At 38.5% G+C, this 14,051-nt stretch overlaps 1 pseudogene; it reads left to right on the forward strand.

The window, feature by feature from the left end:
• Positions 1-9,594: 9,594 nt before the first annotated feature.
• On the forward strand, positions 9,595-13,585 carry LOC112619325 (annotated as a pseudogene).
• The last annotated feature ends 466 nt before the right edge of the window (positions 13,586-14,051 follow it).

Here is a 14,051-nt window from a genome sequence, read left to right on the forward strand (position 1 = left end):
CAATACCCATTTCTGACTACTATATATATGTACAGGAAGTCCTCTCCCTCATTAGTCTCTGTGACTTCTTTCTCTTCAATTCCTTCACAGAACTTATCGTGACTTAAAATTTTAGGCAAATATCTTATTTGGTTATTTTCTTGGTAAGAGGATGTATCTCTCACTAGACTGTAAGCAAGAACTGCTGTAAGAGCAGGGATCATGTCTATATTCCTGCATATAGCATCATGCCTAGTGCTCCATAAATATTTGCAAAATGAATTAACCAATTAAAAGCTCCAAGGAGTCAGGTTAGTGTTGTTTAACCCAGCAATATTCACACTTATTTAGCCGCAGAACCGATCTTAACATAATATCTTTCAACCCTCCCGAAGAGCTCATGTCCTGTTAATATAATTTGAGGAACACAGACTTTCAGTTGACATTCTCTCTGGCCCTTCGTATCGCTTTACGAAAAAACACCTTTCAGGCAGAAAGCACACACCTGTAATCCCAGGACTTTGGGAGACCGAGGCGGGCGGATCACGAAGTCAGGAGATTGAAGCTTTACTTTCTTAAGAGGCAAAAAGCAAACGGTTTACAGGTATTTCACTTTATAGCCTGAGAGGCATCCTAGGTTAAGAGGCAAAGGTGGGATTTTAGAATTATAAAGAGATTGGATTTCAATTCTAACTCTCTTCTATAAAATAAAGATTATAATTCCAACATTTCAGGAATGTTTGAAGGACAGAAATAAATAGAACATACAGAGCACTGGGTGCAATGTGAGGCACATAGTGGATTCTCAATAAATGTTCCTCCCACACCTTAACTACTCCCTTCATCCCTCTATTGGAGAAATACATTTCTAGCAAGTTTTAGACAACGATGGAGAAACATAGATAGCAAAACCCTAGTGTGGATTATACTGACTGCCAGTGAACAGGGTTACCAACTAATGTATCATTTATGATTTTTCATTTCTAGTATTTGCTCCACCCTCCTGTAAATATTAGACATGGCCTTGCCCTTGAGAATTTTATTTTATTTTATTATATATTGATGTATTTTGGGGACAGGGTCTTGCTCTGTTTCCAGGCTGGTGTGCAATGGCATGATCTTGGCTCACTGCAACACCCACCTCCTGTTGCCCTTGAGAATTTTAAAACTTAGCTGTGGAAGAACAATCAACCCCAAAGAAATAGCTAGAGAGAAGTAAATAACAATAATCAACAAGAGTTGTAAGAAATCCTTATAGATACAAGGAGTGAAGTATCTAAGGTTTCTCTTATTAAGGATACTGGAGAGCATGGATATGCAATTCCTCTTAAGTGGCCCCAAATACTAAATAGTTAACCAAGTGCTTTTGGGTGGAGTTGGAGAACTCTATCCAAAATTTAATGAACTTCTCATTTAACAATGTGCCCTTCTAAGACCACAACACATTTTAAGGACTCTGTCCTCATAAATCCCCAACTAAAGAAAGATTCAAGCTTCTTCTTAAAAGCTGACTTCTCAGCAGAGTGCTTCATTACAGACCCTGGGAAGCTGAAATGGCAGGCTAATTTTTCTCCTTCCTTAAAATTGAAAACAGCTTGAGCTCTCTAAAGTCCTTGTCATCTAACGAGGCAGATGGAAACTAGAGAAGAGAACAACTTTATAACAAAATAATAGCAGGATTAGCCTATAGAGAGACAGTGAGCGCTTGCAAAGATTCAACAGAATACTATTTCTGCAAAAAACTGTAACCTTGACTCTCCTTGCTCTTGTGCCATGGCATCATTCTAAAGCATGAAGAAAAAGTTGAAGTAAAAGAAGGTCTTGGCCGGGCATGGTGGTGCACACCTGTAATCCCAGCACTTTGGAAGGCCGAGGCGGGTGGATCATTTGAGGTCAGGACTTCAAGACCAGCCTGGCCAACATGGTGAAACCCGTCGCTACTAAAAATGTAAAAATTAGCCGTGCGTGGTGGTGGGTGCCTGTAATCCCAGCTACTCAGGAGGCTGAGGCAGAGAACTGCTTGAACACAGGAGGTGGAGGTTGCAGTGCGCCAAGATCATGCCACTGCACTCCAGCCTGGGCGACAGAGTGAGACTCCATCTCAAAACAAAACAAAACAAAAAACAAAAAAAGAGAAGGTCTTATGGTACCTTTCCCAACAGCCTAATTTATAAAAACAAATCTAGTTAGATTAGCAGGATCTGGAGAAGAGGCTGATAGTGGCAGCAAGAGTTTATTTGTTGCATATTAAGTTTGAAGAACCAGTAAAGGATCTGTGAAGTTGTCAGGTATGAAGGTGAATTGCCCAAAGTGATATTCAACTACAATTAGTATGCAATTAAGTTAGTAGTTTTTAAAAAGGAAGTGAGGAGAGCAAGAGCGGAAGGAAAGGAAAGGAAAGGAAAGGAAAGGAAAGGAAAGGAAGAAGGAAGGAAAGGAAGAGGAGAGGGAAGGAAAGAAGGAAGGAAGGAAAGAAGGAAGAAAGGAAAGAAGGAAGAAAGGAAGGAAGATGGGAAGATGGGAGGGAGAGAGATAAAGGAAAGAAAGGGAAAGATAGTTTGAAACAACTTATAGAAGATAAATATGGATGGCATAATTTTTGTTTATCTAACAGTTACCAGGTGTTTTTACTTCTTCTCTGCATCATTCTTATTCTTCAGCCACTCTTTTGCTCAGTTTTCTGGACAGGAGCATCAAAAGTTAGGAGTGGTGATTGTGAGAATAACTAAGAAGGGAAGGGAAAGAAAATGGAAAACAAGTAAGATTTGTAGGAAACCAGACCAACCAACCAAATCAACTTTGCTTGCAGCAAACATTATTTAGAGCAACTAATAATCCTCAGATAAAGAGGAAAAGGAAACTAAAAGGAAAGGTCTGTGTAAAATCACTTTTGTCCACAATCTATTTCAGTTAGATGGAATCAAATTTCTTTTAGGCTCTGATTGGTTCTAACTTCCATGATGACTCTGCTAGCTTTCTGCTATATTACCTACTCCTTGAGGAAAGAAACTACTAAAATTAGCTTTTCCACCATTCTCAGCACCCAGCATATAGTAGGCCTTGCATCTGAATTACATAAATGTAGTTAACAACTAATACTGGCCAAGATATAGAAGTAAATAATTATTATCATTAATGAATTAGAGCTACATAGTGAATTGAATCTCTCTAATTACACAAAACTAACACTCTTAATTTAGTTAAATACTCCAATAGTTTCCACAGTAATATTCATTTGACTGTTCTCATAGTAAGACCAATGTCCTGTTTGGAAAAAATATGTTAGCTAATACAGACTCTGTGAGGTTTTCTAAACCTCATTTAATTACAAAATACAATCTAAATTCATCCAACACATATTTCTCAAGCACCCATCCAGCATACAATTATAGGGAGCACTGAGCAAGACCAACACCTTCCATGTTTCATGGAGCTTCCAATCTTTAGAGGAGACAGATGCTAAGTAACTAATTGCCTAATTAGCTATTTGATTAAAATTGTGATGAATGCCAATATGTCAACGTTTAGGATGCTATGAGCGTGTGTAAGTTAGAGACCTGGGGACTCTTCTTTGAAAAAGAAATTATGCTTGAACCCATATGTGAGGGTTAAGGGAAAATTAACGAGGTAAATAGGGAGAGGAAGAATAGTTTTTCAAGCAGCTTATTTAAAGACCTTAAAGTGAGAAGGAGCAGAACATGCTGGTAAAACCAAAGAAAGGCAATGTGGCTAAACCCACATCATGAGGATTAACTTAAAGGATGGCACAGACCTATAGGTTTTTGAAGGCTGATAATGGTTTCACTTTGTTGTTTAAATTAACACCCGCACCCCCTCAGACTATTCAGAAAATCTTTAGTAAGCTCTGGACTGTATATGAAAATCACCAAAGACTTGAATTTGTGACATGACTGATTCTGGGATATAAGGACTTGTTCATTTTAATTCTTTCACTCATTGTTTACTCTTTCCCGACCTTTAAAACACAAAAGGATGCCTATATTTCCAGATGAATGATACGTTTTTAATGATGATGAGTGTATACATTTTTTTTCATTATTTTATCGAGGAATAAGGTAAACCTTAGAGGAGAATGGAGTGACAATGACCTAGGAATTGTATCCTGTGGATATAATAAAAGTGTTACCTTAAAAAACAAAAGATTTCTATAGTCAAACCTTTGACGGAAATAGTACATTATAAAAGGTAAATAGATTTCTTTATTGAGGGATTTCTCAGAGCCTTTAGTATTCTACCAAATCAGTGTTTCTTACTAACCAGCTATGCCAATCTTGTGCCAAGCCCAGGAATATAGGATGACTTTGAAAGACATGGTCTCTGACTTTACAGAGCTTACAGTCTATGCAACAGGGGTTGTGATCCCCCAAGAGAGAAACAGTTTGCAGGCCTTCCCAAACCTATTTGAGTACGGAATACTCTTTCAGCAGAGCATCTCACGCAACAGTATTTGAGAAACACTTGCTAGTCCTATCTAGAAGAATCAGTACCAGGCATCTCCAAAACATTTAGATTGAGTTCTGCAGGAAAGTACTTTTAAAAATGACAGACATAACTTTGTTTCCTAGAGGACGAATCAGATGACTGTGGTAGGATGGCCTTTTAAAATAAATGAAGCATCAGCAACATCAGAAGACCATATGTGCCCTGGAGTGAGAAATGTTCACTCATTCTGTGCTGGATTTGACAGCAGCATCAGGGAGTTCTCAGAAGGAGCATCAGAAGCCCATATCTTTCCTCATACCCCAATTCGGGAGGCAGAGCAGTTTATCTTTCTCAAACAATTTAAACCTCATGCCAATCATACAATAATTGGGTCTTGTAGTAGTATCTATGCTGATGAAGTTTTAATTCAAAGAAGAACATCATTCTAGGTGTGAGGCTAATTAACACAACCATCTCTTCACTATGGAAGAGATGTATATTCTGGAAGTTACTGACTTTCAGAAGTATATTCTGGAAGTTATTGACTATGAGTGTGTGTGTGTGTTTGCATGTAGAACTAATGAAAAATTTAGTATTTATTTATTTATTTCTGACCATCTCAAAACCAAGATCTTCTCTGAAGTACTCTTCTAGGAGGATGATACCAAATTGGCTTTTCTCAAATAACTGGAGAGAATGGATATCTTACTGGAGCTAAGCAGTGAAGAAGCCTCTTGGGCTTTATATTATTTTAGGTTCATTAAAGTGCAACATGTTTGATTCTGAGATTTACATCAAACTATTTTCTTTCATTTTTTTTTTAAATGCAGCAGATGCTAAGTAGACAGGAGATTTTCTGTTATTGGGATTAAAAAGATGAGAAGATGACTTTCCTTTTCATTCTAGTATCTCAGAGTTTTCCTTTCTAAAGAATTATTTGACTTTCAAGAGTTCTGTTCCTTGTAGAGCCTCATGATTCATATTATACTGAGTTATGGCTATTGTGTTGTGATTTTGTTTAGAAGGATACAGAAGATGACTTATTTTAGATAAGTCCATATAAAGAAGTTGTTCTTAATACATAAAAGGTACTCATGAATACTTATCAAATTGTTCAATCATGTTAGTGACAAATGTTTCCTATGAGTCATTTTCCCTTTGGTGACAATGCCTTCATGAGCCAGTCAAACCAAGGATTAAATCCACCTGCTCTGGTTCCTGATTTCAAATCCACTTGTAAGACAATTACTATTATCAGATAAATGACAGGAGAAATCATACCAGAATGCTTTATAGAGGAAAATTAATATTGAGTCAGAACATCTGAATATGTGTCAAGCTGACGTGGGTCCCAGCACACATCACTGAATGTAAACACTCGATAAATTTGTTGATCCTCCAGCCTCCCCACCTCATTCATCACCCATTAAATTCTGCATTTTTACGAGCCATAACTTGGGTTACAAGAATGACAAGAATACAAGAACTAAGTGTCATTCCTTTACCAGGAAATACTGCACATTGCCAATAGGATCTGAAACATCAGGAACCAAACCTCCTCTCTCCTTCTCCCTGAAAGCCTGGTGCTTCCCTTTATGCACGCATGTCAACTTCATTCTGTCCTGTTTCTGCAGAACCATTTTTTCTACTTTAGGCAATTAGAGCAAGATAATAGCCATAACAACAACTCCAGGCACAGCCCCAGATTCGCATAACCCTAATTTCTGATCTTGACCTAATTTCAATCTTCTAGAATAGAGAAACTGATTGGTCCATCTCAGATGTCTACTTCTAGTACCATTAGCTATGCCTAGGATCAATGGCCCATGTGTTATTCTGTCCACACAAGGAGAGGCCAGGAATGCTAAGTGACATGTCCATTATACTTTTCATGCTTTTTCACATCTAAATTTGAATACATCTCTATGTCACATTCAGAAAGTTTTATCTCATATAATGCAAAATTTAAATTAATAGAATGAATCACATAAAACCTAAATATCATATGATTTTTCTTTTCTTTTTTTTCTTTTTTCTTTTTGAGACAGAGTCTCACTCTGTCACTCAGGCTGGAGAGCAGTGATGCGATCTCAGCTCACTGCAACCTTCGCCTCCTGGGCTAAGCCATTCTCCTCAGCCTCCCAAGTAGCTGGGACTACGGGCCCCATATTGGACAGACTGGTCTGTAACTCCTGACCTCAAGTGACCTGCCCACTTTGGCTTCCCAAAGTGCTGGGATTACGGGTGTAAGTCACTGTGCCCAGCCTATATTGTGTGATTTTTCTATTGGAATATGTTCAGAAATGTCCCCTGGATAAATCTTTTCACAGCTTTTTCCCCCCTAAACTGGTAATTCTAAGCAAGTAGTTCTTAAATTTTAGGGCACCTAAGAATCCCCCATAGATCTTATTAAAAATGAGAATTCTCCCCTATCTCAGAAAGTCTGAGTAAGTCTGGGGAGAACTTCAGAAATAAAGATTTTTACATGCTATCCAGGTGATTCAGTTGTAAGTGGGTCACAGTTTGAGAAACACAGGACTAAATTGCGTACAAGCAAAAAAGGAGCAGGGGCTACAAATTTGACAGAAGGGTCTTCTATAGAGGGGAAAACAGAAGAAAACCAGTATTGTTTCTGAGGACTCCTTTCCTTGCTATAAACTTCCTGAACCAACAGGAGAACTGTCAAAACTTCATCCTGAAAACGAACTTCTTCAGTAGATTTTCACCACTGTATTTAACATACCATGGGGATTCATGGCCAGAAATGTCCAGTTATTTCCATAAAAAGATGCACAACATCATATTTCAGATGAGCGCATTTTCTAACTGAGGCAAGTAACACGTTGCATGCTCCTGTCAGCAGGTAACAAAATAGAGATAGCTATCGCGCATACAGGTATGAAAATATGAAGCCAGCTTCCCAAACAGAGCTCAGTTATTCTCAGAGATCAGCTGAATAATACAGATTTTCTTTCCAAGCACCTGTCAAGGGAAGAATGTAGACATTCTACAAAGGGCTATGTCAATGAGCTTTCACTCAGCAGCAGAGAGTGTGATGAGGATTTCATTCTGTTTGGCAAGAGCCAACTTTAACAGAGATGGGTTTGACAGCAACTCCAAAATTTCAGAGGCACCCTTCTCCCTGTAAGTGATGGGGAACGTATCATACAAAGGGAGTGTTTGCTTCACTTTAGGCACTAGGCTAAGTATTACATGAAAAGGTAGAATTAGTGTTACATGAAAATGGTAGAAGAGAATATTTTGGACCTGCTTGGAAAAGTTCTGAAATTTATTGACTCGTTTGCATATTCAAAAATATTACTGCAAAAAATATTAAGGGATCATTTTCATTAAGCTTTCCCAGGTACTGTCTGCTAAGTGTTAGGGATACAATAGAATGCAAAAACTGACATGGCCCCTGTCTGTGAAAAAGGAAGGTGAGAAAGACAAATACAAAGACAATAATCGCACACATAGTATAAAATGACAAGTCAGGCAAGGGCTGTGGAATAAAACTTGGGGGATGCTACAAAATATATAAAGTAGGGAAATGACCCCGTTATAGAGGTCAGAAAAGGATGGTGAAACAGAGGTGAGAGAACAGTCAGAGTGAGCAGAGAAAGAATCACTCTGGCTGGGCACGGTGGCTCATGCCTGTAATCTCAGCGCTTTGGGAGTCTGAGGTGGGCAGATCATCTGAGGTCAGGAGTTTGAGACCAGCCTGGCCATAATGGCGAAACCCCACCTCTACTAAAAATACAAAAATTAGCTGGGCATGGTGACACATGCCTGTAGTCCCAGCTACTCAGGAGGCTGAGGCAGGAGAATCGGTTGAACCTGGGAGGTGGAGGTTGCAGTGAGTCTAGATTGTGCCATTGCACTCCAGACTGGGTGACAGAGCAAGACTGTCTCAAAAAAAGGAAAAAAAGTCACTCGAGGAGTATTTGCAAAGGTCTTAGGTGGGGCTGTGGTAGTGGAGAATCTAGGTAATTCAAGAAGTTGATGAAGTCTCCTACCTAGAGGAGAGAGCAAATGTGTTGTTACGAGTTGAACTGTATCCCTCTAAAAAGATGAAGTCCTAACCCGCAGTACCTCAAAATGTGACCTTATGTGGAAATAGTGTCCTTACGGATAGAACTGATTAAGATGAGATTGTGCTGGAGTAGGGTGGGCCCTTAATCCACTATGACCAGGGCCTTTATAAGAAAAGGAGATAGAGACACACAGGAAAGATGGCCACATGAAGATGTAGAGAGAGGTCTGAGTTGTGCTTCCACAAGCAAGGAACACCTGGGGATGCTGGAAGAGGCAAAGAAGGACCCCACCCCTAGAGTCTTCAGAGAGAACATGGCCCTCCCAATATCTTGATTTTGGAATTGTAGTCTTTACAATTGTGAGGAAATACATTTGTGTTGTTTTTATCCACCGAGTTTGTGGCAATTTGTTATAGTAGCCCCAGGAAACTAACATGGGGGTGAAGTAGGCTAATGTTAAACCATGTTGGAGAGTAGAGCAGACCAGGCCCCACAAGGCCTTGATGATCTTATTAAAGATGTTTCTCTTAAGAACAATAGCCAGCCAGAAAACTTTTTTCTGTTTCTTTGTTTTTGTTTCATTTTTGAGACGGAGTTTTGCTCTTGTTGCCCCAGGATGGAATGCAATGGCACCATCTCGGCTCATTGCAACCTCCGCCTCCCAGGTTCAAGCAATTATCCTGCCTCAGCTTCCAGAGTAGCTGGGATTACAGGCATCCACCAGCACGTCTGCCTAATTTTTTGTATTATTTAGTAGAGACAGGGTTTCACCAGGTTGGCCTGGCTGGTCTCAAACTCCTGACCTCAGGTGATCCACCCGCCTTGGCCTCCCAAGGTGCTGGGATTACAGGCGTGAGCCACAGCACCCAGCCCAAAGAACATTTTTAAGCAATGAGGCAGTGATGTCTAGGTAGCATGTGAGGGGATCGGATTCACCTTTAGAAAAGGTCACCTGTACTTCTTTAGTGAATGAATTGGAAGGCGGCAAGAATGATAGGCCACCAACGTTCCAAATCATTGATGTCTCAAAATAGTCACCCAGCTTCTGGTTCCCAGCATCGACTGCGACTGAGGTTCAGTGCTCGGGTGAGAAGCTTGTGGCATCGGCAGATTCAAGGCGATTTGAGCTTTAGCTAGGATGATGGAGGTTGTTTGCAACAACTGTCTGGGCTTCAGGTCCATGTTAAATGTAACACGGATGACACCATTGGAGACCTTAAGAGACCTTAAGAAGCTGATTGCAGCCCAAGCGGTCACCCGTTGTAAAAAGATTATCCTGAAGAAGTGGTACATGATTTTTAAGGACCACACGACTCTGGGGGACCATGAAATCCATGATGGGATGAACCTGGAGCTTTATTCTCAATGGATTAGAATCCTAATATTTCTGCTGCTCCACTGTCCACTCTCATCCTCACATCCTCACCCCCAACACTGGTATAGATGCTTGTTTTTAAAAACTCACCCAAGACTTAGATGTGGCAAATATATATGTACATATGTACCTATATGTACATATACATATTATATGTATATATACATATAATATGTGTGTATATATACATATTTAAAAATTGAAAAAACAAAGAAACAACAAAATAGCTATCCAATTAGATCCCATTTTTCTTTCCAACTACCACAGATTAAAGAAATCAAACTTTCTGTATTCATTAATATTGGACAGCTGAAACAAACTTTCTCAAACTGTGTTCCAAGAAACCCAAGTTCTAGGAAGTCTGTTTTGGAAAACATTCCATGGCCAAATAAATTTTGGAAGTTCTAAGTCCCTTGGGAGCTTTCTTCTTTCTTGGAGAGTCAAAACGTGCATTAACATATTAAAATCTCTAGGAAGTCCTGCGGTAAAGAAAGAGTATAGCTCCAATTCTCAAATGTGTTTGATTATGAAATATCCTTGGGCCAAACCCAAACCAAACAAGGTTGGGATTACCTGTTAACATTCTAAGAAATTCACTTTTGAAAATGCAGGGCAGAGAGGTTTTTAAAAATAATCTTTTCATTTCCTCACCCCACTTTTGGAGCCAGGAAATTCTACCCAATATTTAGTTTAAATTTTGCTCTGCAATTTTTCTCTTGCCTGTGTTCACAGCCCACTGAGGGATAACTGCTGACAATCTGTGAAGTGATGGTTATTTTGAAGCTCAAATCTCCCTTCTCCTTCTCTTCTCCCATCTGGGCGTCATTTGAGAGATCTGCCCTGAAGCAATTCTGCAAGCAGGGTGTGGAGAAAATATTTATGAACCATTTTTAAAACACCACTTTAAAAAACATGGCATATTCAAATGTGATGTGAAACATATATCCCAAACTTCAAAATGTTGGTCATTATCACCAATACAGAGAATGTTATACCTGGAAAGGAATCTAGGAGTCATTTGGTTTAAAATACGCACTTTGCTCATAAATAAACTAAAGTTCAGAAAGCCAAAGAGAACAGGCCAAAACCACACAGCTGATCCTATCACACAGCTGGAAGGAGATCAGAGGTATTCAGTCCCAGGCCCACTTTCTTTTGAATATATATTCTGGGGCTTTTTAAAAACTTACTGAACTCCTGGCAGCATTTGAATCTAGATATTAATAGTTAATATAAAGATTACCAAAAAGGCATTCTAACTAATTTAAGAATCTCAACCAGTGTATACCTCTTTTGGTGAGTGAAAGTAACCAATTCAGTGGAAAAAAAAGGGGGGAAGGGTAAATTTGTAAATAGTAAAAATAATAGCCTATAATTCAAGTTTTATGTTCTGGTTATCTCTGTTCCACATACATAATTTTCTTGAAATTATTTTAAAAATTCCTCTTGACACGTTCATGTATTTATTGTAAATTCTTTATTCTTGGTGTAATTTTTTTCTTTTAAACAACAAAATATTTTAAAATGTTTCAAACAATAAGATTTTTTAAATGACTCAGAAAAATACCTCCTTTGGCTTTTCTTTTTTATTCTGTCTCCTTCCCTTCCATCAAGTATCTCTAAATATAAAGCAGATAGAAAGATACCTCCCAATTGGCACCACACATTTAAGGCAGGAAAATCATGTTTTACTGTCTCCACTCTTTATAGTGTTATCCTACTAGTGATCTTTATTAATGCATTTATGGAAGTAGATTTCAGTTTGCCCTGTCATTGCTGTCTGTCCCACAGAGACACATATTTTGCAGACATGATTCTGTACCTAAGCAGCAGCCTTTCAGACAATGTGATAGGCAAAGGCAGAAAGAAAGATGGCACCAGTACAGATGACTTTGCCCAGAGTGACTTTGAGCTAGGAGACCTAAATATGATGCCTTTGCTGGTGAACACATCTTGCAGACACTTCAAGAAAGGTAATGTTCATGCAACATGGCTCCTTCTCCCAAGACATATTTTTTATCTTATAATCAACTCAAGAAAAAGCGATCTGTTACAATATTGAAGCATAAACAGGCTAAGAGAATCTTGAGACAGTTGTTCAGTCCTTATTTCTCCTTTTTAGGGAAGTTTAGAGGATAATTTTGGCTCTATGCTATATTTCTACTTACTAGCTAATTTTAGAACCTAATCCACACAAAATACATTTCCAGGTGTAATTTCCAGATTAAACAGGAGTGACACTGCCTGGGTACATCTAGATTTACCTCTCCCCACTCAACTCTTATCTGCCCATTTTGCTTCTTTTGTTGAGACAGCCCATTGATATCATTACACTTGGGCTAAACTAAAAACACATCCAGCTCCCAGTGTTCTCTCATTTCAGAAAACAGATAAATCTTTTAGAATGCTTAGGGAGCTGGCTTCAAAATGCTGCCACTCCTTTGATGATAGTATCACAAAGAAGTTAGAGTCAATATCCTTTCTTTAATTCAGGAAACAGCTTGATGTAGCGAAAGACTGAGAAATTAAAAAGAGAAACAACAGTCTATATCATGATCTCACCATGTATTTGCAGAGAAACCTTGGATGAGTTTCTTTATCTTCATGAGTTTCCATTTCCTCACCTGTAAAATAGGATTGATAAAATGTACTGAAAATGTTGAGAAGAGCAACTGAAGTTTTACAAAATATCCTTCATGGTTTCTGGCATATCAAAGCTCTCAGACTTTACCTTCACTTTTCTGGCTTCTTTTGAATTCAGCATTCAATCCATGGCAGCTTCAGAAATCAAATGCCAGCTGTGTGTCTAAAAGAAAGTTCTTTGTGATGATTTAACCTAAAAGAATCTCTCATCCAGAATCTATTTAATATCTAGGGTTCAATGAAATGCCTTTAAAGCAAAGCATTGAGGGGAAAATACAGAAGAGAAAAGAAATGCACTCCCTAGAATGTCATAGTAGGGGCTATGTCCATGCGCAAGAACGTAAGATAAAATCAAAATATTCAGTATAGCATGTAGGTCACATCAATTCCACTGTTACCTACAGACAAGAAAGTCATGGGGATATTGGACAGACCTGACAGGCAATAAAATGTGATGGTTAACAGGAAGTCAAATACAATCATTTCCAGTTCTGGCTCTGAAATATACTAGCTGCACCATCTTAAGTAAGTCATTGTATTTCTGTGAGCTTCAATTTTCTCATCTGTGTAAGGAAGGTAATAGTATCTAATTTATGGGGTTGGTGTTGTGAGTAATAAATATTGTAATTAATACATAGTGCTTTGCACAATATCAGGCAAGGAGCAAATGTTGAATAGATGGAATCAATTATCATTGTTCTTCTTTTTTCTTTTTTTTCTAAACACTTAAGGTCAAGTGTGAATCACTTCTAATCAGAGTTTCTGCTCTCTGACACTCAAAAATGCATAACAGGAACCCAATGATTGGGTACAGAAACAAACAAAAGAAGAAAAAAATATTCATCTCTGATGAATCCTCCCCCTCCATTAAGCAGTCAGGAAATAATGCGCTGGGTACTGGTAGGGTGGGACAAATCCAAGGAAAAATTTCCAGCTGTCAAGACATCCACAGTCTATGCCCTGTGGTCTTCACACATGAGATGTGAATGTTGTAAAGTATGCTTATTTCAGCTCAATTGCCAATTTTTCTTCTAGAGCAAAGCTAAAGATACTTAGTCTTATGACCAGTGGGAAAGCTTTTGTCTTCATCCGAGCCAATTGGCTGGCCTGACAATAATAGCACTTTTCAATGTCATTCTTTTGTGATATCTAGAAAAGATAGGAATCCTGGATTTGTGTTCAGTGAAAAGTACTTAAAGTGAAATCTACCAGATGTACCAATAGTTTCCTGGGTAAAAATGAAGTACTTTTTTCAGAGGGTCCTCTAGTTTTTCTTTACTCCACAGGAACATCAACAGGAAGCTGTAAATCATCAAGATTGAACATCCCAGCCCTCAGTCTAGAGCAGCACAGGGGTTAGCAAATAAGATGAATGTGATATGGAATGAAACCAAAGGGAAGCATTTATGATATTACTGGTTTGTGTGAATATCAGTTGGGAAAGGAATATTTGAGGAAAAAAAAGCTAATGAATGAGCTAAAAACCCCAAATAGTTAGCTGTTGCTGATCCTGGACTACATGTTATAGAATCAATGATGAAAAAGATTTTAATCTTTTTACATTTTTTTAGAAGGTG

Source organism: Theropithecus gelada, chromosome 2 (genome assembly GCF_003255815.1).
Source record: "Theropithecus gelada isolate Dixy chromosome 2, Tgel_1.0, whole genome shotgun sequence".
NCBI lineage: Eukaryota > Metazoa > Chordata > Mammalia > Primates > Cercopithecidae > Theropithecus > Theropithecus gelada.